The following is a 27,882-nucleotide window of genomic DNA, read 5'->3' as shown; positions in this document are numbered from 1 at the left end:
GATCGTTTGCATGTCATAATTCAGTGAGGGAACAAAAGTCATGGGATACCTCCACATATCGTCTCGGACATCCTTTTTCCCGGCATAGTGCAGCAGCTAGATCTGGCATGGAGCCAACAAGTCGTTGGAAGTCTCCTGCAGAAATATTGAACCATGCTGCCTCTATAGCCGTCCATAATTGCGGAAGTGTAGCCGGTGCACCATTTTGTGCACTAACTGACCTCTCGATTATGTTCCATAAATGTTTCACGGAATTCATGTCAGGTGATCTGGGTGGCTAAATCATTCGTTGAAATTATCCAGAATGTTCTTCAAACCAATCACGAACATGGCGCTATGTCATCCATAAAAATTCCATCGTTGTTTGGGAACATGAAGTCCATGAATGGCTGCATATGGTCTCCAAGTAGTTCAGTTGGATGAGACGACCCACTCGATTCCATGTAAACACAGTCCACATCATTATGGAGCCATCACCAGCTTGCCCAATACCTACTTGTCAACTTGGGTCCATGCCTTCGTGGTATCTGCGTCACACTCGAACCCTTCCAACAGGTATCGGGACTCATCCGACCGCGCCAGAGTTTTCCAAAAGTCAAGGGTCCAACGATTTGGTCTCGAGCCCAGGAGAGGCGCTGAATGCTGTCAACAAAAACACCCGCGTCGGTCGTCTGCTGCCATAGGGCATTAACGTCAAATTTCGTCGCACCGTCTTAATGGATACGTTCGTTGTACGTCCAACATTGAATTCTGGGGTTATTTCACGTAGCATTGCTTGCATATTAGCACTGACAACTCTACGCAAACGCCGCTGCTCTCGGTCGTTAAGCGAAGGACGTAGGCCACTGCGTTGTCCCTCGCGAGAGCTAATGCCTGATATTTGGTATTCTGGACGCACTCTTGATACTGTGGATCTCTGAATATTGTATGCCCTAACGATTTCCGAAATGGAATGTTCCTTGCGTCTAGATACAACAACCATTTCTCGTTCAAAGTCTGTTAACTCCAGTCGTACGGCTATAATCACATCGGAAACCTTTTTACATGAATTGTGTGTGTACATTGACAGCTGTCCTCTTTACACCTGGTGTACGCGATCATGCGATCATACCGCTTCTGTATATGTTCATATCGCTTTCCAATGACTTTTCGTCATCTTATCTGAAGCACCCTGTATGCAGTTGTAATACTGATGGGGAGTGACAGGGGCTCCAACTGCAAAATATGAGATGGCTGGGAGGCGCAGCGCTGGCCGTGATACGGAGTGCAGCGCGCGCCGCGGCGCGTGGGCGGTAAGCCTAGCTGGCAGGTGGATGCAGGCTGGAGCCGAGCGGAGCGACTGGGCGTGGTGGCGGCGGCTATCGACCGGCCCGGGGCTCTGCGCAACAATACAGCGGGGGGCGGCAGCGGCGAGGCGACGCCCAGCCGCGAACACTTGTCGCGCGCGCCTCGCCTCGCTGCCGGGGCCTGGTCGCTCAGTGGCGCGCGGCTACCCGTTCCCAGCAGGGAGCGCCACAGCACACACCGTTACCGGACATATCCCTGTTGCTAGAATAGCCAGTAAAACCGATGAATATCAAACTCATAAGCTTCCTCGACGCCTTCAGTCTTCTGAATTGTAATCAGTATGGCTTTCGTACAGGTTGCAGTGCAGAAATAGCTATACAGGTCAATACGGAAGAGGCTGTTAGGAATTTAGACAATAACACAGGTGTGGTAGGAATCAACGTAGATCTTTCGAAGACTTTTGATACAACACACCACCAAATTCTCTTTGAGAAACTGGGGGCAATACGCATGGGAGAAATTGGGAGGAAATGTTTTTGAATCCTGTCTCCAAGACAGACACACATCTCATCTCAAAACTGGCTAAAAACAAAATGGGCATCCGATGCTAACATACACACATCATGAAGGCAGGGGCGTCCCTGTGTGTCGTGAGAGGCTGCACTTTGGACTAGGTCGTTTATCAGGTCTACGCCGTACACATATGTGTCCATCGCACGCACAGAGAGAGAACCTACTCCCCTCACTGATGACGATAGAGCGCCATTCCACTTTCCTAAAATAGAATGAATGTTGCGCATACCGTTCATCTCTAAACTCAGCGAAGTTGTTGCGTGGAAAGACAAAAAACACTGGGCACAGGAAGACCCCCTGACTGCCATCTGATGGCCAATGATCGTGACAAATGAATCACTAACGCTACAACTCCTCAGTATCCACTGTTATAACCTAGTGCCACTGCCTTGCGGGTGTTACATTTTTTTTCCGCCAGTGTAATAACTAGACAGGTAAACGTAAGAAACGTTAACCTCCCTGTGCAGTTATGAATTAAGTTTATTTACAGATTTTCCAGAGTTACAGTAACGAGTTGGAATTATTTAAATAGAACATTATTTGTTTCCTATCGTGTTGGTGTTGGTTATTTCCAAGACTCGTTCGATGCAGCTCTCCACGCGTCTATCCTGTGCAAGCCTCTCCGTCTCCAAGTAACAACTGAAATCCACATAAATTATTACTTGCTTACTGTATTTATTCCTCGGTCTCCCTCTACAATTTTTTCCCTCCGACCCCCTCATGAACCATCTACCTTGCCGTTGGTTTCGTGGCTTGCGTGCATCGCCGGCCGAAGTGGCCGTGCGGTTAAAGGCGCTGCAGTCTGGAACCGCAAGACCGCTACGGTCGCAGGTTCGAATCCTGCATCGGGCATGGATGTTTGTGATGTCCTTAGGTTAGTTAGGTTTAACTAGTTCTAAGTTCTAGGGGACTAATGACCTCAGCAGTTGAGTCCCATAGTGCTCAGAGCCATTTGAACCATTTTTTTTGCGTGCGTCAGCGATACCGATAGCTTTGACCGTAGGTGTAACCGCAACGGAGGGGTATGAGAGGCCAGACAAACCTATGCTTCCTGAAGAGGTTCAAAATGGTTCAAAAGGCTTTGAGCACTATGGGACTTAACTTCTGAGGTCATCAGTCCCCTAGAACTTAGAATTACTTAAACCTAACTAACATAAGGACACCACATACATCCATGCCCGAGGCAGGATTCGAACCTGCGACCGTAGCGGTCGCGCGGTTCCAGACTATAACGCCTAGAACCGCTCGGCCACGCCGGCCGGCTTCCTGAAGAGGGCCAGTAACCTTTTCAGTAGTTGCAGGGACAACAGCCTCGCTGATTGATTGAGCTGGTCATGTAATATCGACCAAAACAACCTTGCCGGCCGGGGTGGCCGAGCGGTTCTAGGCGCTACGGTCTGGAACCGGGCGACCGCTACGTCGCAGGTTCGAATCCTGCCTCGGGCATGGACGTGTGTGACGTCCTTAGGTTAGTTAGGTTTAAGTAGTTTTAAGTTCTAGGGAACTGATGACCTCAGAAGTAAGTCCCATAGTGCTCAGAGCCATTTGAAAACAACCTTGCTGTGCTGATTCTGCGAACGGCTGAAAGTACCAGGAAACTACAGCCGCAACTTTTCCCGAGGGTATGCGGCTCTACTGCAGGGATAAATAATGGTGGCATCCTCGTGGGTAAAATATTCCGGATATAAAATAGTACCCCGTTCGTATATCCGGGTGGAGACTACTCGGAAGGATGTCATAATCAGGGGAAAAAAATCTGGTGTTCTACGTAACAGGGGTCGAATGTTAGATCTCTTAATCGGGCAGGTAGATTAGAAAGTTTAAAGGAAACGGATAGATTGAAGTTAGATATATTAGGAATTAGTAAAGCTCGATGGCAGGATGAACAGGACTTTTGGTCACGTGAATTCAGGTTTATAAATACAAAATCAAATAGTGGTAACGCAGGAGTAGCTTTAATATTGCGTAAGGAAATAGGAATGTGGGTAAGCTACTATGAAAACCATAGTGAACGCGTTATTGTAGGCAAGATAGGCGCGAACCCACACACACCGCACATGGAAACTAGCACCGCAGATGATGAGTAGATTGAAGCAATGTATCATGAGATAAAAGTAATTATTCAGATAGTTAATGGAGACGAAAATTTAATGGTGATGGGGGACTGGAATTCGATAATAGAAAAAGGAAGAGAAAGAAAAATAGTAGGTGAATATGGACTGGGTGAAAGGAGCGAAAGAGAAAGCTGCCTGGTAGAATTTTCGATAGAGCATAATTATAATTTTATCACCGCTAACACTTGGTTTAAGAATCATAAAAGAAGCTTGTATGCGTGGGGGAGACCAGGAGTCACCGGAAGGTTTCATATTTATTGTATAATGGTAAGAAAGAGATTTCAGAACAACATTTTAAAATACAAGAAATTTCCAAGGCAGATGTGGTCTCTGGCCGGAATTTATTAGTTGTGAACTGTAGATTAAAATTAAAGAAATTGCAAAAAGGTAGGAAATTAAGGAGATGGAACTTGGATAAGCTGAAAGAATCAGAAGTTGTTGCAAATTTCAGAGGGAGCATTGGGCAACGACTGACTAGAACAGGGGAAAGGAATACACCAGAAGAGGAATGGGTAGCTTTAAGAGATTTAATAGAGAATGCAGCAGAGGATCAAATAGACAAAAAAAAAACAAGACCTTGAACAAATCCTTGAATAACATAGGCGATACTGAAGTTGATTGAGGAAAGGAGAAAATATACACTGATACACTGAAGAGCAAAAGAAACTGGTACACCTGGGTAATATCGTGTACGGTCCCCGCGAGCACGCAGAAGTGTCGCAACACGATGTGGCATGGACTCGACTAATGTCTGAAGTAGTGCTGCAGGGAAGTGACATCTTGAATCTAGCAGGGCTGTCCATAAATCCATATTCTGCCTGTTTACATATCCCTGTATTTGAATACGCATGCCTATACCAGTTTCTTTGGCGCTTTAGTGTAAAAATGCGCCAAATGAAGCTGGCGGATCGGAGAACAAACGTCTAAAAAAATGATAGAAACTGCAAAATGGCTAATCAGGAATGTCTAAGGTACAAATATAAGGATATAGAAGTATACATCACTAGGGGAAAGATAGATACTGCCTGCACCAAAGTTAATGAGGCCTTTGGAGAAAAGACAAGCAGCTGTATGAATATCATGGGTTCAGATGGAAAACCAATCCTAAGCAAAGAAGGGAATGCTGAAAGGTGGAAATAGTGTACAGAGGGTCCATACAAGGGAGATGGATTTGAAGGTAGTAGTATAGAAATGGAAGAGGGCATACAGGGTGAAAAGTATTTAAACCGACAAACTCTGGGAGGTTGTAGGGGACATCAAAACAAATATTTTTCCCTAATGTCATTTTTTCCTATGAGGAGTATTTAAACCGGTAGAGGAAGATTTCTCTGGCGGCAAATTAATTAAATCAACAAACACTTTTCCATTTTTTTATGACCAAGGGACAACGCATTAACGCAACCCAATTTCAATTACAGTAGATTTTCAAAAATGTCTCAATTGACACGTAAATAAAGGTTACACTGTCTGATCATGTTCTGTCTGACACGGGCAAAAACATCAGGAGAGTCCTGAATTGTTCCCCACACAAAAAGTGGGGATCGAGCAGGCCATGGTACAGTACCACCTCTGCCAATCCACGCGTCTGGGAACCGTCGGTCCAGGAATCGACGCACACGACGACTGAAATGTGCCGGCGCCCCGTCATGTTGGAACCACATGCGTTGTCTTGTAGGGAGCGGGACGTCTTCCAGCAATTCTGGCAATGCTCTGGTGAGACTGTAATAGTGCCTGCCATTTAATGGCCTAGGTAGCAGATACAGCCCAATTAAACAGTCCCCAACAACACCGACGCGCACATTAACGAAGAACCGCACTTGATGAGCGCTAGTAACTGTGGCAGCCGGGTTATCCTCACTCCAAACATCCGAATTGTGCATGTTGAAGACTCCATCAGGCCCGAACGTCGCTTCATCGGCAAACAACGCAGAGGATGGAAATGTAGGATGCATTTTACATTGTCCCAAGTACCACTGGGAAAACTGTGCTCTGGGTGGATAATCAACTAGTTCCAGGTTGTGGACACGCTGTAAGTGAAATGGACGTAACAATTGCTCTCGAAGGACTGTTCTTACACTCGTCTAATTCGACCCCATTTTGCGTGCAATTGCACGAGTGTTGATTGAAGGATCCCGCTCCACATGCTGCAAGACAGTTTCCTCAAATTGCAGCGTTCTTACCGTGCGACGGCGTCCCAGTCCAGGTAATCTGCTAAATGACCCGGTCTCACGCAGGCATTGGTACACAGCAGCAAAGGTCGTATGATGCGGGATACGACGATTAGGATATTGTTGTTGATAAACCCGTTGTGCAGCTCGTCCGTTGTGGTGCGCTACGTAGTACGCACCAACCATATCAGTGTACTCACTCCAAGTGTATCGCTCCATTAGTAAACAGAGACAATGCACTACTACACTGGTGCACAGCAGTTTCCTTCAACTAAAGAGCGTAATGCGCCCTCTAACAACTGAAGATCGTAATACGGCCTCTAACAACTGAAGAGCGCAATACGGCCTCCACCGGTGTAAATGATCCTCATAGGAAAAAATGACATTAGGGAAAAATATTTGTTTTGATGTCCCCTACAACCTCCCAAAGTTTGTCGGTTTAAATACTTTTCACCCTGTAGATGAAGAGAAGATGGGAGACGTGATATTGTGAGAAGAATTTGACAAAGCACTGGAAGATCTAAGTCGAAACAAGGCCCAGGGAGCAGACGGCGTTCCGTTAGACCATCTGGCATGTAAGATATAATTATGAAATAGGCGAATGTAGTGATTCCAATTCCATAGAAAGCAGGTGCTGACAGGTGTGAATATTATTGAACTATCAGTTTAATAAGTCGCGGTTGCAAAACACTTACACGAATTCTTTAAAGAAGAATGGAAAAGCTAGTAGAAGCCGACTTGTGGGAAAATCCATTTGGATTCCGGAAAAAACTTGGGCACATGCGAGGCAATACAGATTCTACGACTTATCTTAGAAGATGGGTTAAGGAAAGGCAAACCTACGTTTATAGCATTTGTACATGTAGGGAAAGCTTTAACAGTCTTCACTGTAATACTTTCTTTGAAATTATGAAGGTAGCAGGGGTAAAATAGAGGAAGCGAAAGGTCATTTAGATCTTGTACTGAAACCAGACGACGTTTATAAGAGTCGAGGGACATGAAATGGAAGCATTGATTGGGAAGGGAATCAGACAAGGTTGTGGTTTATCCCCGATGTTATTCAATCTGTACATGAGCAAGTATTAAGAACAATACAAAAAGACTTTGGGGAACAGAAATAAAAACTTTGAGATCTGCTGATGACATTGTAATCCTGTCTGAGCCAGCAAACGACTTGGAAAAGCAGTTGAACGGAATGGACAGTGTCTTCAAAGATGGGAATAAGACGAACATCGGCAAAACCAAAGCAGTGATAATGGAATGTAGTCGATTTAAATCAGGTGATTCTCAGGAAGTTAGATTAGGTGAGTTTTGCTATATGGGCAGTAAAATAACTGATGATGGCCGATGTAGAGAAGATGTAAAGCGTAGGCTTTCAATGGCAAGAAAATCATTTCTAAAGAAAAGTAATTTGTTAACATCAAATATAGATTCAAGTGTTAGGAAGCCTTTTCTGCAAACATTTGTGTGGAGTGTAGCCACGTGTGGAAGTGAAACATGAACGATAAACAGTTTAGACAAGAAGAGAATAGGATCTCTTGAAATGTGGTGCTACAGAAGAGAGCTGAAGGTTAGATGGATAGGTCTCATAACTAATGAGGAGGTACTGAATAGAACTGAGTAGAGAAGAAGTTTGTGGCACAACCGAATAGCCGACTAGACGAAGGGGGTTGGTTGGACACATTCTGAGACATCAAGGGATCACCGGAGGGAAAGGGGGGGGGGATGTGTAAAAATCGTTGAGAGAGATCAAGAGATGAATGCAGTGAGCAGAATCAGAAGGATATATTGTAAGTTTCAGTACTTGTTCGGAAATGAAGAGGCTTGAGCATGGAGAACTGCATCAAACCAGTATTCGGACTGAAGACTACAACAACAACAACAACATTCCCCTCCAATGCAAAAGTGATGATTCCTCGATGTCTCAGGATATGTCCTTTTAACCGATCCCATCCCTTTTTTAGTCAAATTGTGTTCTCCCATCTCGATTTAGTACGTCATAGTCAATTACGCTATCTACCCATATAATCTTCATGAATCTTCTACAGCATCAATTTAAAAAGCTTTTATTCTCTTCTTGTTTGAATTGCCTATCGTCCAAGTTTCACTTCCGTACAACGCTGCACTCGAGACAAATAGTTTGGTCCCTGCCCCAAATCAACCAACCAACCAACCAGACAAATACTTCCAGAAAAGACTTCTAATACTTAATATTCGATGTTAACAAATTCATCTTTTTCTGAAGTGCTTTCCTTGCTACAACCAATCTTAATTTTTGCAAGGAAATGAATAACCTACAACCGTCATTTATTCTGTAGCACCATCTTCAGAGTTTAGTTGATGCTGAAGGGGTTATCACGATCCAAGTATACGATGCATCAGTGGTCAACAACTAGTTTACGAAGACTACCTGTAACTGCGACATCGTCTCTCCAACCAACTGTAAGCCCTCAATATGGTGCACTGAAGCGCCGAAACTGGTAGCTACATGATAAATGACGCCATAAGGACGGTTGTAGATGTTTCATTTTCTTACAATAGTGAACGGTCGTAGTCCCCAGACCTCCTGGAACAAGGATGGACGTACAAAAATATCCATTTTGTATTCGCTTTATGTTCTATCGTCAGCTATATTGCTACCGAAAGGGCAGAATTCTACTACTTTGTGTCTCATTTGATAATCTAATTCCCTGAGCATCACCTGATTTAATTCAACTGCTTTCCATTGCCGCTGTTTTACTTTTGTTGATGTTCATCTTATAACTTCGTTTCAAGACACTATCCATTTCGTTCAATTGCACTTCCAGGCCCTTCATTGTCTCAGACACAATTACATCAACGTTTTTATTTCTTCTCCCTGAAGTTTGATTCCTCTCAGTTCTTTTTATGTTTTTGTTTCCGTTACTGTTTACTCAATTTAGAGGTTGTGTCATGCAGCTGATGCGTTTAAACCAGCGCCGCCCATGGCGTGCCAAACTTCACTCGTGCAGCGTGTGGGGTCCGCGGGTGGCCCGAGGTCCGGCGTGACACTCGGCTTTGCTCGCTACTTATCGGAAGTACCCAGAACAGTTGAAACGTTCCCTTGGAAAAATTTATGAATGACTGTGCTGATAAACCTCTTACATTATTTGATTTTCAAACAGCTGAGCAGAACTTAACGTACTCAGACATTTCTCTCTTTACTTATTCTGATCAACACTAAACTGACACACAATATTTTTAGCACAACGCAATCTGACTTTCATAAATCCCTACAACAGAATGGCCCTGACTAACAATAACCTATACCTTTCATGAATCACTTACCTCACAAAAATCTTCATTACTCGAACTATTGCAATACAGCGAGCGCCACTACTGCCAGCTAAATAAAAGATTCTAACTGCTGAAGGCACTAACTACTCATAGGCATAGTTATCAAATGAAAGATTTTGGTAGAGAACAAACAATGTATTTACCTTAATAGTGTTCCAAAGTCATCATATATATATCCGTTCATGATATCCAATATTACAAATTTACTCTTTCTGATGGACACAAGTCCAGATCGTCCGCTCTCAGAATTATGCCAATTCTCTCCCCACATCCACCACTGCTGGCGGCTCATCTCCAACTGCGCGTTGTTAACAGCCAACTGCTCAACACTACAATAACAAATTACAACAATGCAAACCAGCCACAGACTGCACACAGCACAGTCAGTGATTTTCATATAGAGCGCTACGTGGCGTTACCAATACAAAAACCTAAACAGCCTACTTACACAGTGCGACGTTTCATTTAGTATTACGGTGCTGCATTTTGCAGCCTTCACAACTCTCTGAGTTCGGCAGAATCGTAGAGCTGCTGTTTAGCCTTCGTTGTTTTTTCGTGGTATGGAGGACGTTCACAAGTCCATTGGCAGTTTGCACAAAAAAAGGAAGTCTCGCGATCTATTGTCACAATCCTTTATAATGAATGCGTGTGACAGAAGAGAGGGATGAGAATTCTCGATTCGCATAAGGGACAGGTACTGCTTATTTGCTACGATACGACGTTGTAGTACCATGCAGAAGGAATTTAAACTTTTACACGACAATGAAACAGCAAAAAATCGACAGACGGGTTCATTGTTCTCTACATCAAGAAGCACCTAAATTTTCAAGCATGGAACACTTGAAGAAATTGGTGGTAAGAACAGTAAAATTTCCAAAGTCGCACCATTATTCCGTTTTTTTTTTTTTTTTTTTTTTTTTTTTTTGCAACACTTTTCAATGGAAATGGTGACATAGATTACTGCAAAGTACGTTGATTAAGTCGAGGAGCATCCCGGAACGATTTTTCGATTTAAATATCACTATTGTTGAAATTATGAAGGCCGTCCGCTGTGGCCGAGCGGTTCCAGGCGCTTCAGTCCGGAACCGCGCTGCTGCTACGGTCGCAGGTTCGAATCCTGCCTCGGGCGTGGATGTGTGTGATGTCCTTAGGTTAGTTAGGTTTAAGTGGTTCTATGTCTAGGGGACTGATGACCTCAGATATTAAGTCCAATAGTGCTTAGAGCCATTTGAACAATTTTTATTTTTTTTAATTTATGAAGGAAAAAGGAGTACACGAATGAAAAGTAGAACATACGGAATGGATTGTTGACTTCGCACACTGCCCACAGTAAGACGCTGCAAAGTATCTTCTTTCTGACCTGAAGGAGATGGATTTAAAAAGATAATCTGACGAAGGCAATCCATTTCAGTTCACTGTCATTAAAGAAAGCGCGAGGTTTGAAGAACTCGTTGTAATCTTGCAAGAATTACAACGATAGTTTTATAAAAATTTTGAGGATACTGTCAAACTTACATCTATTTTCGAACTTTCTTCGAGACCACTTATCGTTTCAGTTGAAAGCGCCTCTTTGCATGTGCAGATGTAAATGATTGACCTGCAAAGTATTCCAGTTATAACTAAAAATCTTTTACGTTAAAACTGTCCAAGACGTCTACACTGATTTTCTTAGGTAGATTTCCAAAGTCTCCACAAGGAGACTGCGAAAGTGCTAGAATATTTCGTTCGGCATATTTGTCTGAAATACTTTTTTCCGATGATGAAATTAAACAAGTTACGATTATGTGGTAACATGAGTGCAAAACGCTGTGTAATTGTCTGCGTTTGTCGACATGTCAACAGTTTGTAATAGATAAAAAATATATTATGTCTTCATAGCGCCAAAAATAATTAATTAATAGTAAAAACGTATTTGGTTTCCGACCTATGTTACTGAGAAATGTGAAATATAAATTCAAATCGTATACAGTATAATTGTACTGCTATTTATTTGCAGCACGTTTGGTGTTTCCTCTCTTACCCCTAGTCGCGCTATCTGACCACGAGGAGGGGAATGAGGCCCGCGAGTCGCAATCTAGGCCACATCTGATTTAAACCAACTGTGCACAGATCGAATTCCTATTTATGTCAATTACGGAAGTAAAAATGGTTAAAGTTTTGGGATTAAATGCAATACACTTAACAAAATTGTCTGTTTTAAGACGAATGTTGTAGTGACAGGATGATCAATCAAGTGAGATGTCCAAACGAGTTCCCATTTCCCAGGATGCTTTTCTCAGTGCGCCTCTTACCGAGGAGATGTAAAGTTTCTGGTGTAACGTAGTGACGAGCTTCCTAAACGCGCTGTTTGAAGTTATCTGGGGTTGCGGTTTCGATAACATAAGCACTATTATTTACATATCCTCACAAGAAGAAATCAGGAGACCAAGCTGTCAGTTTCCGAGGACCACGGTATCCTTACCACTTTCCAGGAAATCAGTTCTTGTATCACATCACACGCAGAATGGATTGGGTGAACATCCATTGTGCTGCATCTAAATACGTCTACACAAACATTTTCAAGAAAGCTCGGTGCACCTCACCTGTCAGAGCATTTGCGAAGTAATGTGGACCAATGATTACATCTCCAAGAACTCCACACCACATACTATCGGACCACTTCATTTGACGATACATGTAACACAAACACCTAGGATTTTCCGTGGGCCAGTAATACATGTAACGACGGTTCATTCTACTATAATTTGTGAACATGAATTCATCAGAGAACATAACAGTTTATAAGATACCCAGAGTGAAATTATTCACAGCCCATTCGCCGAAAGGAGGTTTCCGATTGAAATCGTTCCCATGCAGCACCTGTGTTAGTGGCAGCTGGTACGCATTAAACTTGTGAACTTGTCCGATTGTCGCACGGGTGGAAGACTGATGCCAGTGAATTCTCGTAAGATGACATGAGGATCGTGGTTTACTGCAACTAAAACAAATTCTTCCACCTCAGCATTTGTTGCTGGCCTTCGTCTGTTATTGCTGCACGTTTTCAAATTTCTTGTTTCTCTACGTCGTTGTTCACCACGTGAGAACGTAATTGCTGATGGAGCTCTTCGACTAGGATATCTGAAAGCACAAGTAAATGCTGTACTATTGGTATCACGTCGCTGCATTCTTACCTGTTGTAGAGTATGTATACATTCTACAATCTAACCGAACATAACTTCAAACAGTGCGTCGAGTAAGTGTGGAAGTAATTATATTGTGTGCTAATGATTTTCATAGGTCAAATGCGAGGAGCTGGAGACGGATTGTTCGACGATGAGACGACCGAACATTATTCGTGTTCTCTCGTTAATTCTTCGCTAAACGAAGAGAGAACCCCTCTGAGGTTAATTCACCGATGATTTCCATTAACTGACGTAATTTCCGTCGTTAGAATTGTTCTCTACTGATCGGACATCATGGTCGATCTAAGGTAACTAAATACCTAAACTTCAGATAAATCAATTGGCTTGCACACCTCGGTGCCTCTACAAAGAGAAATTTACGCCATCGTCATTGGTACATGCATTCTCTTCGCGATTACTCAACTCCGCATAGTTATATATTCTTCGCAATGTTTTGTACTGTCGCTTACTGAAAAAAATCTCTTGACACATCTCAATACACGAGAAAGTCACTTTTCATGGTGTCATGAGCATAACGGATTTACGTTATCGAAAACGTAATAGAGACTTGTTGCAATAAATGGGCTTATGCTAAAAACATGAAAAGTAAAAATTATTTAAAATAAAATTAATGTTAAAATATTAAGAATGTAGAAGAACTGAACAGCAAAACTGCAAAAGGTACGAAATAGTAAAGTTTTATACTAATATTAACAAAACTGTCTCAAAAAATGAAAAGTGTAGAACATTGGTAGCATGAAACTATAAAATGTACAGAGCAAAAAACTGTAGAAGTTGAATTATGTGAAGCAAATAAAATTTCAGGGAGTAAGGGGGCATTTTAGTTAGTTGCATTTGCTTCTGCTCGGTGGCGTCGTACGGCGCGCAGGTTTTACAGTGAGTGCGGAAGCCAGTATGAACGCAGGCTTGCTGCTAGGGTGGTGTGTGAACCGATGCGCCGCCGTCGTACTAAGCAGTAAAATATTAACTATACTTTACAAATGTGGAAAATGTTGCCAAGGTTGTTTCGACTACCCTGGGAAGCCCTTCCTTACACATCCTCCATGCAGTCCCGATCTCTCCCGTGCGATTTCCATATTGCTGGAGCCTGAAGATTGACATGGCCGTCCGTTTGCTCGTCTGTGTACAATCATGGTTCCATAGGCAGCCGCAAACATTTTTCCATCAAAGTATAGACCGTCTTTCCTCGTATATTTACAGTTATGATGCTTACTTTTGAAATAATAAACAGTTTACTTACTTTTTTTGCATCTGTCTCGTTTCCATTTTACTGCCTCTTGTACTGTATTATTAAAGAATAATTAGTGCTCTGCAGAACGTGAGTGATACCATCACAGCAGGTACGAGGAACAAAAGATTTTAAATTTAGTTTCTGGCATCAAATGGTTATATAATGGACTTAGATCTTATACGATGTTATGAATTACACAATGTTGTCAGCACCCAGTAACATTTGGACATCTGCCTTGCAACATCTGCTGTGACCTCTTAACTATCTTCATCTGCTGATAATCTGCCACTATGATTACGTAATGATTAAATGGTCCCCGTCGACCTGAGGGGCAAGCTGTTAATACGGTAAGAGCAGATTTGGCATATAGTAATCACTGAATGAATGTCGATGAAGAGGCATTCAACAAATTGTTGTAATGCTCACATGCGGGCATGAGTACCTGCTCAGATTATGACCTAGATCATTTATGTAAATCAGGAACAGCAGAGGGCCTATGACACTACCTTTCGAAACGCCAGATATCACTCCTGTTCTACTCGATGATTTACCGTCTATCACTACGAACTGTGACCTCTTTGAGAGGATACTCCATATGCATGCAATTTGATTAATAGTCGCTTGTGAGGAACGGTATCAAAAGCCTTCTGGAAATCTAGGAATGTGGAATCGGTCTGAGATCCCTTGTCGACAGCACTCATTACTCCATGGGAATAAAGAGCTATCTGTGTTGCACAAAACGATATTTTCTGAATCCGTGTTGGTTACGTATCAATAAGTCATTTTCTTCCTCATGCGTATCAAACTGTGTCTGCCATTGTTGCAAGCAGCCTTGTACAGGTTACTCCAGGAGGAATAGTCGATATTCAGGGATATGACAGGACTAATCATTCGAAGTAAAGAAGTCTTGTAAACAAGGGCTCTAATATGGATATCTTAAGAGCAATGAGTCCTTGTTTGGTTGAAGAGGTGTGTTTTATAGTAGTGAAGATGAACAAGTGCTCATAAAGGATAGCTCTTAAAATATGCACTTCCCATGTTATTAGACATTTTTGCTTCCAATGATCGTTCCTGTCTTAGTTGCATGTTGACCATTCCTCCTGTGACACGCTTTATAAGATCGAAACGTAAAAGCGATCCAGTAGTAAATACATCACCCTTATGAAGCTCACTTTTAACAGTGGTCGAAACTTTGGTGTTAAAACAATATGGAGACGCGGTCACATAGGCAGAAATGTTTTATATATAAATTGAAGGTGGAGAGGGGAAGAAAGGAAAGGAAAGGGGAGGGAAGGGATCACAGCTGTCAGCTGCACTGAGACGTTACGCGGAATCGACGGCGATGAGTGAAAATGTGTATCTGACCAGGATTCGAACACGTGCTTTCCTGCTGACGAGGAAGGTGCGGTAACCACTGCACCATAGGGGACACAGTGTTATCACAATTGCACGGAGTCTATTCGCTCTTCCGAGATTCACACAGGAGGTCGGACGTATTTGTCCATTCGCACTGAAAAAAAGGTGGATTCATTGCCCAGCTAGGCCTACAAATTATAAGAACGGTGGTGTCCGTTCTATCGGACACGCCCGAAACAACAGACACCACACATAGATACAGAAACGTTTTACTGACAAGATGACAACGGCCGGGGAAAGCTATGCTCGAACGAATGTACGAGAGCGGATTGATAAGTCTGTGACTTTGACAGGAGATCGCTCTTGAATTACAGGTTTATTTGGCACTCAAGCCGTATGTTCACTCTATGTATAATAGCAAAATTTTGTCGACTTCTGTTTCTAGGAGGATTGTTGAGAGTATCTAAAGCCTTAATTGCGCACTGCAAAGTGAAAATGGAGAATACTTCGTGCACCGTCAGGTACGGTTCCCAATATACGTACAGAGGGCGCCAGAAGACATGGCTAGTCCCCAGCGTGGCGCCACAGAAGACGTACCTAACAGGGGCCATATATTGCTTCCGTCGTCGTACAAATAGTCTGATCGATCCGCCGTAGCTATGCCCGGACGCCACAGAGGGAGCCGATAACGGGGACTACATTCTGCTTCTGCCTGAGGTTAGACAAATAGTTCACAAAACCTCCATCCTACGAACCCTGTTTTCACTATCGAAGGAAAAAATGTGTTGAAGGTGAGTCATACAAAATTTCTAGGTGTACACGTTCAGGCAGATCTGAAATGGGAGGTACACCTAAACAATTTAAATAAGAGACTGAATTCACTAGCATATGCTGTTAGAATCCTAACTCAAAATAGAAGCTGCTCATCAGGACTGACAATGTATCATTGCAGTATACAGTCGCTACTTATGTACGGAATAATTTTTTGGGGAAATTCCACAAATACTACAAAGACATTTAAAATAGAGAAAACGATTACCAGGGTGATAAAAGAAAGCTAAATTTAAGGATTCCTGTACACCCCTTTTTAAAACTCTGAAAATATTGCGACTGCCTTGCTTGTATATATACGAAATACTAATTTTCACAAAAGGGAGCATCTTAAAAAAGGAAAATCTCTTCAAACACAACTATGATATACACACATATGGAACTAGACAGAAGATGAACCTACACAGGAAGACAGTAAATACAAACTTATGCAAAAGAGGAGTGTATCATTCTGGAGCTATGTTATATAACCATATGCCTTCTTACCTAAAATGCATACCAACATTAAATGCATTTAAAATACAGTTAAAACAGTTCTTGCTTGACCACTGCTTCCATTCATTGTCTGAGTTTGTGGAACATCATAATAAGTAAACCTCGTTTCCCAAATTTCACTAATTGTCAATTCATAATGTAGTTCACATAGCGCTTATCATGTCATCTCACTTAATAACTGCTATTATCACATGTAGAAGCAATGTAGTACACCAACCTATATTAGTATGCATTTTTATTATGTCAACAATTTAGTCAAAATGACTACTGTATTGTAAACTAACTAGGTTTACCACTGTCCTATATCACATGTACAAACACTGTACGAAACTGATTCTTAGACCATACATTTACGGTAAGGTGGCGGTGAAAATGGGTTGTTACCACTTGGCTCGGACAGTGTACATTCCCACTGTGCATGTTATGGAAATTGGTTATTCCGTCGCGAGTGAAACACGCTTCATCTGTGAGGAGTATTTTGTTTACAAAATCATGTTGCGCGCTTTGTAACAAAAACCACTCTAAGAATACTTGTCGCAGAGGGAAATAGGTGCTCTTCCAACGCTCGTACGCGTTCATTGTGGTGACGCTCCAGGCGCTCCTCTTTGAAAGTGCGATGAACGACAGTGTGCTGCGGTACACCCACTGGGTGGTCGGTGCCTCTACGACTCTGAGTAGGATCTTCGTGGATGCGATTCAGAATTTGTTCCTCAGTTTCTAATGCACGTTCTTCGCGTTGTGTGCCTCTGCCTTCCGCAATCTATGCAAATGAAATACGTACACGTAAGCTGTATTCTGTCGTGATTTACTTAATAATAATACAAAAGTATATCAGAACAGACAATATGTTTCGCATGCAGAATTGAAGGTAAAGATCACTACTGTACTTCGTATCGAATGAATCGCAAGACGATCGAGTAAAACCACACAGTTTTGATGATACAATATACATAGGGGGAACATTAATGAAACCCATAAACTGCAGGAACGGATTCTTGATTTTAAATGGACGAAAAAAAGTCCTATGAACGTGTGTCCGAAAAAAATGGTTCAAATGGCTCTGATCACTATGGGACTTAACATCCGAAGTCATCAGCCCCCTAGAACTTAGAACTACTTTAACCTAACTAATCTAAGGACATCACACACATCCATGCCCGAGGCAGGATTCGAACCGTAGCAGCAGCGAGGTTCCAGAGTGTAGCGCCTAGAACCGCTCGGCCACCCCGGCCGGCGAACGTGTGTCCGAAAATTCATCGTTACAACGGTAGATGGCGCTGGCGAATGGCAGTTCCTCTGACCACATGCCCTGTTTTCCTTGTGTGCTGCAGGCTGAGTGACTAACGCAGCATACTGTAAGCAGCAAAATTGTCCGGTATTAACGTTGTAAACAAACCGAAATCGTATTTGTGTACGGCCAAGCAGATGGGAAAGGTCGAGAGGAAGCACGGCTATCCCAAACCAGGCACCCTCACATTCACCAGCCACATCACACAACGTTTCAGGTCCTTTTTGGGCGTTTGTGTGATTATGGGTCCTTTCAGACAGACGAACGTGCAGGGAGGCGGCGGACATCGCGTACACCAGATTTGGAGAACCGGGTTACTATAGGATATTGAGGTGAACCCTAGTACAAGCTCCGGGCAAGTGGCCCGCCAACATGATGTAAGCCAATGTAGGATTACGTGTATCCTGCATGACAACCACTGCTATGCCTGTCCCCTGCAACGAGTGAATGGATTATCAGCAGCGGATTTACTACTATGGGAAGGATTTTGTCGATGGCCTTTGCACCGCACCACCGCAATAATCGGATTTCTGTCATCAGTCCTCTTCAGCGACGAAGCAACTTTACCTGAGCTGGTATCATCAATCTGCATAATCGTCATCTGTAGGCTATAGATAAACCTCGGGGAATACTTGAGGCGTCTCATCAGCATCGGTTCAGCGTCAATGTGAGGCGAGGAATTCTTGTCGACCACGTACTTGGACAGGTTAATATTCTACAACGCCTCGACAGATGAATATACGTGAACTTCCTGAAGAATACTCCACCTGGCTTGCCAATACAACAAGTTACGTGGTTTCTGCATGACCCTATTCCGTATTACTGTTCGTCGACCCTCAACGTCTTCTCTAAACACTGGATAAGACACGGAGACCCTGTAGCATGGCTTGCTAGATCAACGGACTTAAACCTCCTGGATTTTTACCTCTGGCGGCATCTGAAGAGCGTTGTGTGTGTTGAACCAGTTCCTGGTGTGCAGACACATCAACAGCGTGGTCACGACGCCCTTGACGCTATTCAGAGAAAGGCCGGAACGTGCTAAAGAGTGCGGCAATCCATTTTGCGACGTGTGATCGCGTGCATTGCATCCCACACAGGTCACTTTAAACATCTGTTGTGACGTGGATGCGATGCAGCTCTGTACTGTGTTCTGGAACGATTTTTTGTAGTTCCACGCACACTGTCGATTTCAGGAACTATGTCCAGAGGACTTTTTTTCCTCCATTTCCACCATTAGGAATCGCCGCGCGGAGTGGCCGCGAGGTTTAAGGCACCATGTCACGGACTGCGCGGCCCTCCCCCCGTAAGTTAGAGCCAGCCGGAGTGGCCGAGCGGTTCTAGGCGGTTCAGTCTGGAACCGCACGACCGCTACGGTCGTAGGTTCGAATCCTGCTTCGGGCATGGGTGTGTGTGTCGTCCTTAGGTTAGTTAGGTTTAAGTAGTTCTAAGTTCTAGGGGACCGATGACCTCAGAAGTTGAGTCCCATAGTGCTCAGAGCCATTTGAACCATTTTTTAAAGAGACAGGATGGATTTGAAGGAGGTGGAAACCGGGTGGGAGGAGGGGGGAAAGTAAGGCACACGCCCCTCCAACATCAAACTGGAAATGTCGTGACTGTAACAACGCACATACTTAGCATAGTTCGCGCCGGCGGTTCTCGTGGATATGAGCCCCGCTTGACCCCGGCGACTCCCGCTAGCTGGTTTCGTGCGCTCTAGATTCCCGGCTGTCCGGCCTGGTATTCCGGCCTGTGCGTGCCGTGCCGACCCCGTCGCATTAGCCGTAGTGACCGGTGACGCAACGCGCGCCGAGGAGCCGTCTGCGCCGGCCGCGGGGTCAGCGACCCGCGCCGAGGGGAGGATGTGGCCGCACCGGAAGTCGCTGGCCGCTGCTTCTGCCTGCCGGGGGCCCGCCTCCTTGCTACGCTGGGCATCGCTTCGGCCCTCCCTCTCCTAGAGGTATCCCTCGTCAGTCGCGAATACACCGGGATCATGATTATCTCCTCCCCACTAACAACATGTTATTAAAAGCATTTATTGTAATTTTATATGTTTTCCCTAGTTCCTTAATTGTTTCTACATTCACATCTACATCTAGATCTATACTCTGAAAACCACTGTAATATTCGATGTTATGTAAACGTAAGTGTACTCTTTGAGGAGTGAGTTTGGTCAGTTAGCTTAATCAACAAGACAGCTTGCACTACTTGTAGTAAGACATTTTTCCCCTGTTTCTTTTAAGTTTCGTAATTGACGAAAGATTGCACAACGGAATAGGAACAGTGATCAAGTAAGAATGACCTTAGGTGTTTACTAAAAAGTGAGAATGATTTTATCGTATGTGGAGAACTATTGTAAATTTGTATCGCACTAATTGTAATGGAACTTTCATAAGCCGGTGTCCTTATTGACTGGAGATGGTACTTCCCTGTTTACTTTAAATAATGTTCACGGATAAATGGTTCAAATGGCTCTGAGCACTATGGGACTTAACATCTCAGGTCATCAGTCCCCTAGACTTAGAACTAATTAAACCTAACTAACCTAAGGACATCACAACATCCACGCCCGAGGCAGGATTCGAACCTGCGACCGTAGCGGTCGCGCGGTTCCGGACTGAAGCGCCTAGAACCGCTCGGCCACACCGGTCGGCTGTTCACAGATACTGAACTTTTTATTTATGTATGCTACAGACATAACAACTTGACTAGCATATCGACAATGGAGGAAATGTGCGATTTAACAGAGCTAACATATGAATTTTACCTGATCCCATTTCGTAAACAGCGTGGTTTACGAAATGGAAACATCCCACAACTACCACTGGAGCGTGTTGCGATCGCACGTAGCACGTTGGGGCACACGAACAGTACGAGCAAGTCGCATCAGTTCTGAGCGGTCAGCAGAACGTTGAACTCGGCACGCTCAACGTTGACGTGCGAAAGCACAGTGCCTGTGCCGACGCCTTAACAGTAATAAATTAAAAACTTAACGGCAATTTATTGAAAAATGTTCAAATGTGTGTGGAATCTTATGGGACTTAACTGCTAAGGTCATCAGTTCCTAAGCTTACACACTACTTAACCTAAACTATCCTAAGGACAAACATACACACCCATGCCCGAGGGAGGACTCGAACCTCCGCCGGAATCAGCCGCACAGTCCATGACTGCAGAGCCTTAGACCGCTCGGCTAATCCCACGCGGCGCAATTTATTCATAGTATACAATAAAAATAGCAAGTAGGTGACCTGGTGCCCCTATCTATATAATACGCCTTAATCTGATTGTAGCACTTGAAAATGGACAAGTTAACACGAAAAACATAGTTCTTAACAGCAGTTTTCTCGCTTTAGCACTTATATGCATAACGCCTAAATCGTGCTATGATCACCGATTACAACATGAGTAGGGATTCAAAACATTAAGATCAATAAGAGAATACTGGAGATGTTCTGTAATATTCAAAAATTTATCACTTTTAGAGAAAAACAGCGAAGGATGGGTGGACTAAGTTTGCTTTTATTTGCCTATTTAATTTAATATTTTGATTCTATGCATCATGAAACTGAGAGAATCAAAATGCTGCAAAGTTCTGTTTCTACGTTTATTACAGATAAGTAAATTTCAGAGACCGGTTATTTTGAGCGGTTTTAACAGTCAGATTAAACTGGCGTGGGAGAAAATGCAATATAACCGAAAACCGGTTGTCTCAGTGATAACCACCATCCCAAATTACGCTTTGAAGAAGTGGGTTCAAATGGTTCAAATGGCTCTGAGCACTATGGGACTTAACTTCTGAGGTCATCAGTCCCAACCACCATCCCAAATTACGCTATGAAGAAGTCGGTTCAAATGGTTCAAATGGCTCTGAGCACTATGGGACTTAACTTCTGAGGTCATCAGTCCCAACCACCATCCCAAATTACGCTATGAAGAAGTCGGTTCAAATGGTTCAAATGGCTCTGAGCACTATGGGACTTAACTTCTGAGGTCATCAGTCCTCTAGAACTTAGAACTACTTAAACCTAACTAACCTAAGGACGTCACACACATCCATGCCCGAGGCAGGATTCGAACCTGCCACCGTAGCGGTCGCGCGGTTCCAGACTGTAGCGCCTGGAACCGGAAGAAGTGGAGTTTCCGTGCATGTGCTGACTGCGACTGTGGAGCCGAGGAGCAAACAGGTACTTGTAAAAGCATTCGATAAATGAATAATAATCGATAATGATGGTACGCTAAATCCTCAAACACGCGCTGTGCAGTGGCTCGGAGAGTACGTATGTAGATGCGGAACCCACGCCTTACAAGAGTAAGTATAGAGTGACTCGGTAATGAAAGAAACGGCCGGTGTCTCCTGGTGACGTGAAGAAACTCTCGGGTATCAAAGGGCAGGGCAGAGGGAGCAGTTTAATTAAGGGCGGTGACAAAGGGCGCAGTCGGGGGCGGCCGCTTTCAGGTCTGGCGCGAGACACAGCGGCGGCCAGCGCCTCGTTAGCCGCGGCCGGCACCGCCGCCTCATTAGCTTCCTTCATTAGCGGGCCCGCGCCACCAGCTCCGATTGATAACGCCCCAACAGCGACAAATGGAAAGCTAAACGTCGCCGCTGGGTTAGCATAGCCAACTGCCGCTTCAGCCGCTGCCATCAGGGTCATCTTCCCCTTACCGTTTCACCTGTCCACTTTCAATGTGGTGCAGTTGTTTGTAATACAACATCCTTGGCTAAGTTAGACGAAACGTGTGGTCATGCTACCGTGTAAAGAGTGCTCGACGGTCCAGATTTTATGCTTCTGTAGCGCATCATTTTTCCTTGGTGTTACGAATATGTGCTATTCAGTGGTGTGCAAAAGTTAAGGACAAAGTCGCATGATGCGTCACTGTCAAGTAACTTAGTTCTGTGAAACTTGGAGCATATACGGTGAGTCACAGCGCCAGAGATTGCGCCATAGATTACTATTCCACCACCTCCATTGGGCGCAGTAGTAGTTCAGAGGATGTCGAGGGCAGTCGTTGTTCTGTTGGGCGAGAGAGTAGACGACCTGAGTGTTGACTGAAATGTTGTACTCTTCGGTTGGTGTAATGTATAAATGGAAGAAGATGCAATTTTCAGAATATATTTGAGAAAGGAGATGGGCTTTTGACTTGTGATGCTGGTGTAATGGAATATTTTCGTCAATATATAATGAGGTAAAAAGGTATTACAGTTTTCTTTAATAACAATCCCTCTTGCTCACAGGTACAGTCAACAAAGCATCTGGCTCGTGTTCATTTGTACTTCTGGTTTCTATGTGCAATTATTATTTTTCTGGTTCTTCAATTACTTCATTGCAAATGGTGTTTAAAATATTTTGTCATATTGAGAAAGAACTGAGCCAGATACATGTACGTTGAGTCACACTACCACACACACAGAACAGTTACACTTGTGCTTTGTTGTTTCGTAGCTTTTATAGTTGCATGGGACTTAATTAATCAATTGCTTTAATGGAAATTCCTTGTCATTCTTTATTTTTATTTTATGCAGTCAGATTGCGTGCTAATACTAGTCAGGGCCAACCGGTTACGAGACTTCGTAACCGGTCACACAGCTAGTAAAATTATTGCGTTTATTCATTAATATTAGTCTTTTCTTTTTAATTAAGCCCCCTTGCACTTTTTTTACCTCATTGTATATTGACGAAAATATTCCATTACACCAGCATCATAAATCAAAAGCCCATCCCACTTTCCCAAATATATTCTGACAATTACATCTTCTTCCACCTATACATTACACCAACCGAACAGTACAACATTTCAGTCAACACTCAGGTCGTCTACTCTCTTGCCCAACAGAACAACGACTGCCCTCGACATCCTCTGAACTACTACTGCACCCAATGGAAGTGGTGGAATAGTAATCTTTGGCGCAATCTCTGGCGCTGTGACTCAGTGTAGCCACCTTTCAACGGAAGGAGCTCCTACAGTATAGTACTTAAAAGAAATACGTAGTGAAACGAATGGGTACGACGCTTATTCGAACAAAATAATTACACTGAAGTCACTGCTCTTTATGATGGTGTCCTGGACATTACAAAAGGTGAGGCATGGTTTTTAATAGGAAGAGTGATCATCATGGGCGGCGATGCGTGTTCCACAACATGCTCCCATGCTCGCCACAAGGCTGCTTCACCAGTTTTTTTGCAGACAAATGCTGGACGGTGGTTGAGGCATGTGGACGTACTGCAGAACGTCTCCACAACGCATCTCACACCCGCTCGATGGGATTTAAGTCGGGCGGAACGGGTAAGCCAGTCCACTTGCCGAATATCCTGTTGTACCAGGAGCTGCCCCACCTGCTCTGTTCACTACAGCTGCGCATTGCCATCCCCAGAAATGAAGTCACCCTGAAAAATTGCACATCGGCAAGGATTGGAGTAAATGTAAATGTCGTGTGACTAGGGCCTCCCGTCGGGCAGACCAATCGCCGGGTGCAAGTCTTTCGATTTGACGCCACTTCGGCGACTTGCGCGTCGATGGTGATGAAATGATGATTAGGACAACACAACACCTAGTCCCAGAGAGGAGAAAATCTCCGACCCAGCCAGGAATCGAACCCGGGCCACATCCTGTCGCGCTGACCACTCAGCGACCGGAGGCGGATAAGGATTGGAGTGTAACAATAACGTTGAGCGTTGAGTTACGGTGTTTCGAAAAATTGGAGGTCACTAGGCCCTTGCAACATTATGCCTCCCCACGCCATAACACCTGCGCCACTGGATAGATCATAATCGATATAGTTCCTGGCTGCATTACGTGTTCTCACCTCTCGTCATTTGACAGAACTTCCAGCATTGTCGAACATAATCGGTTTGGTAGTGGGAAGGCACAATGTTGGATGGACGTACTGACCTCAAAATCTTTTAACACGATACACTCACTGGTCGACGGTCACACAGCACTCCTTCCCCATTTGTATTTTTTCAGTAGTGCTTTCTGACCTGACTGATGCGTCATTCCTTTCGACACATCGAAATGAAACACATAACCAGTTTGTAGTTGCCAAACACTTCTTTATTAGAAACACGCGCTGTTAATGAAACCAAGAGTAACACGATTATAATAAAAGGCACCTGGCCTACAGAACCAACAGCAGCACTCAGATTGAAACATGAATGTATTTAAATGTGACAGACCCAGATTTTTCAGACTTTACTCAAGCAATTTTCACTAATTAAAACAATGTTCATAAAACCCCATTAACAAAATTTAACTGAAATAACTGAATGCTTTATGACTTACATAGGAACTGGCTTTCACACAACCCATATCAAATTCTAAAACTCCTTCCATGGACTGCTTTTAAGCAATTGTAACAAATTAAAGGTATTATCAGATTAATGCACTCGCCTAAGCTCCTCTTTAGGATTACTCACAGATACGAGATTCACGTACATTTCATTGCCAGCATATAATAATAGCATATTAAATAGCCTTAACATGGAGCCATTACCATTTTTACGTTGAAAATTAGTGATGGACGTGAGAAGACCGAAAGATGCTACCAGATAGAGGAGATTCAGAGACAAGAAGGTAAAATGGATCTGTACTCATCTTTGGGCTACAATTAAGCTTCCAGAAAACCACAACGCTCCACCGTAAAGATGGAATTGCAGGACACTAACAACGTAACCACAGACACCGATCCAGATCCTTAAATTTCCCTCTTCCACAGCGATACCCCGATCAGAGTTTGCTCGCGTCGACCACTGCCAATTATCTGAAACATAAACACACCAGCGGCAGACAACATTCTGGTGCATCAGACAGACCAACATATCTGCCCAACTGGTTGTAAATAAGCCTTTAATTATACACGGCATCAATGAAGCCAAGTCTAACCTAGATGAGCACTTACCCGGTAACGGCTCTTAAAATTTGGTTAGCCAATTCTCTAGAACAAAAAAATAAAATAATAACATAGGAACAGTAAATAGCAAAATTATTTTGGCCCGCTCTTGAACGTCAGACACAGATTTACGTACTATTTGGCGTGACGTCTAGTTACGCATTAAGCACGGCTTCCTGTCTATGTATTGTGCGTAGCTAGCACTCCCTTCAATACCATCAACAAATCAGGAGCCCAGACCAAGTACAGTGACAAATAATTGAAACAAGAAAGATAGTTTTTAACGCACTTAGGTATTCAACTAACGTGAACAGAACCCACCAAGAAACAATTCGACGACTCCAATTCGATCACTTTGAGTAACATGTAACAGACGCGAAGGAAATCTGCCCTTCAAATCTCCAGGAAACCCCAGTCACCATCGGCAGCGGATCTGCATTCAAACGGCTAAACACGTCGCAGCAGCTGCCCACGCTCCTTCGTCGTACCGGCTCGGTCACTCGCCAGCGCCACACGTCACTGTCACTCACACAGCTGATACCAGAACGCAAGCCCCTGCACAGCGCGCGCGCCGCAGTTAAATAGCCATCCGCCAAAGATGCGAAGAATACGACCAGGCATCGAAAACGACTCACAACGATCGATATGACAATCGATGGAGACTGGCGCCAGCAGCACACCAGCTCCCTGACTTTACTTTTATGGATGACAATGCGCAGCTGTACTGAATAGAGCAGGTGGAAGAGCCCATAGCACAAAAAGATATTCGGCTAATGGACTGCCCTGGCCATTCCCCCTACGTAAACTCCACCAAAGCACATGTGGGATGCGTAGGGGAGACACACTGCAGTGCACCCACATGCACCAACGACCCTTCAGCAGTTGTCCAACCGTACTGGTGGAGGAATGGAAAGCCCTGCCACAAGCAACTGCTTACAAAGCTTGTGGTCAGCACAGGACCACGTTGTAGAGCATGCATTGCCTGGTGATCACACACAGTGACCCGCCTTCTGCAATGTCCAGGAGACCATTGTACATCACAGTGAATTAAGGGCTATTATTGTCTTTGAATAAAAATGTCATTTCTGTTCCTCTCATTGCGTATTTTCTAACACCCCACCCATCACTTATCTGGTTTTGGCGTGTGTTCACCCCAGCTAATTGACTAACAGATCAACAGAGAGTGCAAAATTGCAGCAATATTGGATAACGCAAAGAAGGTAATAAGGCCCGGTGACTCCTGAATGAACTATGGTGGCAGTGTTGCCAATAATTGATTAAGAATTGATCACTTTTAATTAAAAAGGGGTGCACATTGATGTTATATTCAGCTGTTGAACACCAGATGAAAACGTTGAACATAAAATTAATTAAGAAAATGACTTGGGATTTCAACTACTTGAGTGAAAACAGATGCAGTCGGTTAGCACAAATTTATTTTAACTCCCGACCTTCCATCATCACACTACATGACTCTCATACCAGGCAGTGGTAATAAATTGCGTTTGCGTGGAGTAAAGCGCGATAAGTCAAAAGTAATTCCTATCGACTGACCCAAGCGTAATGCAAAGTGTGAGAAGAATTCTACAATACACGGCCCATGAAACCCTCGTGGAAAGTTTCCCGACGTGATCCATCAAATTAATCAGTGGCCGGAGCGGGCGCAATATCACCGAATACAGCGTGGCGGAATGGCATCATTGTGCGGACGTCGGCCGACCTCGTGGTGCTGCAAGGCTGGGCTCGTCTATTCACTCCTAGCTATCTTGCTCAGTACATAGCTGAACCAAAACTTCCTATCTCCAAGCTCAATCGTTCCATTTGCTAAGTCCTAAACTGCAGAGATGCTCACTCTTTCTCAAGCAAGCTGAGTAAAGAACGCCACGTCTGCACTCTAGGCAAGCTGGAAACGGAAGACCTCTATGGAGACTTCTGCCAGTCCGCTCATCGCCTCGGTTTCCCCTCCAGCAAAATCAGTTACGCCAATTGCAGCGCAAGTCGTGTTAATTATGCGGCGCTTCCCAGTGCCGACCAATGCCTGCTCTGGGAAGTGAACAAATTCCCACAAAATTTCACTTCCTCTCAACATCTGCTATTTAGCTCCTCCCAGGCCACCCATCAAGGTTAGTGTCCGCACAAAACACCAAATTTTCCGGA

The sequence above is a fragment of the Schistocerca americana genome, chromosome 1, assembly GCF_021461395.2.
Source record: "Schistocerca americana isolate TAMUIC-IGC-003095 chromosome 1, iqSchAmer2.1, whole genome shotgun sequence".
In the NCBI taxonomy this organism is placed as follows: Eukaryota; Metazoa; Arthropoda; class Insecta; order Orthoptera; family Acrididae; genus Schistocerca; species Schistocerca americana.
This window is presented reverse-complemented; position numbering follows the sequence as displayed.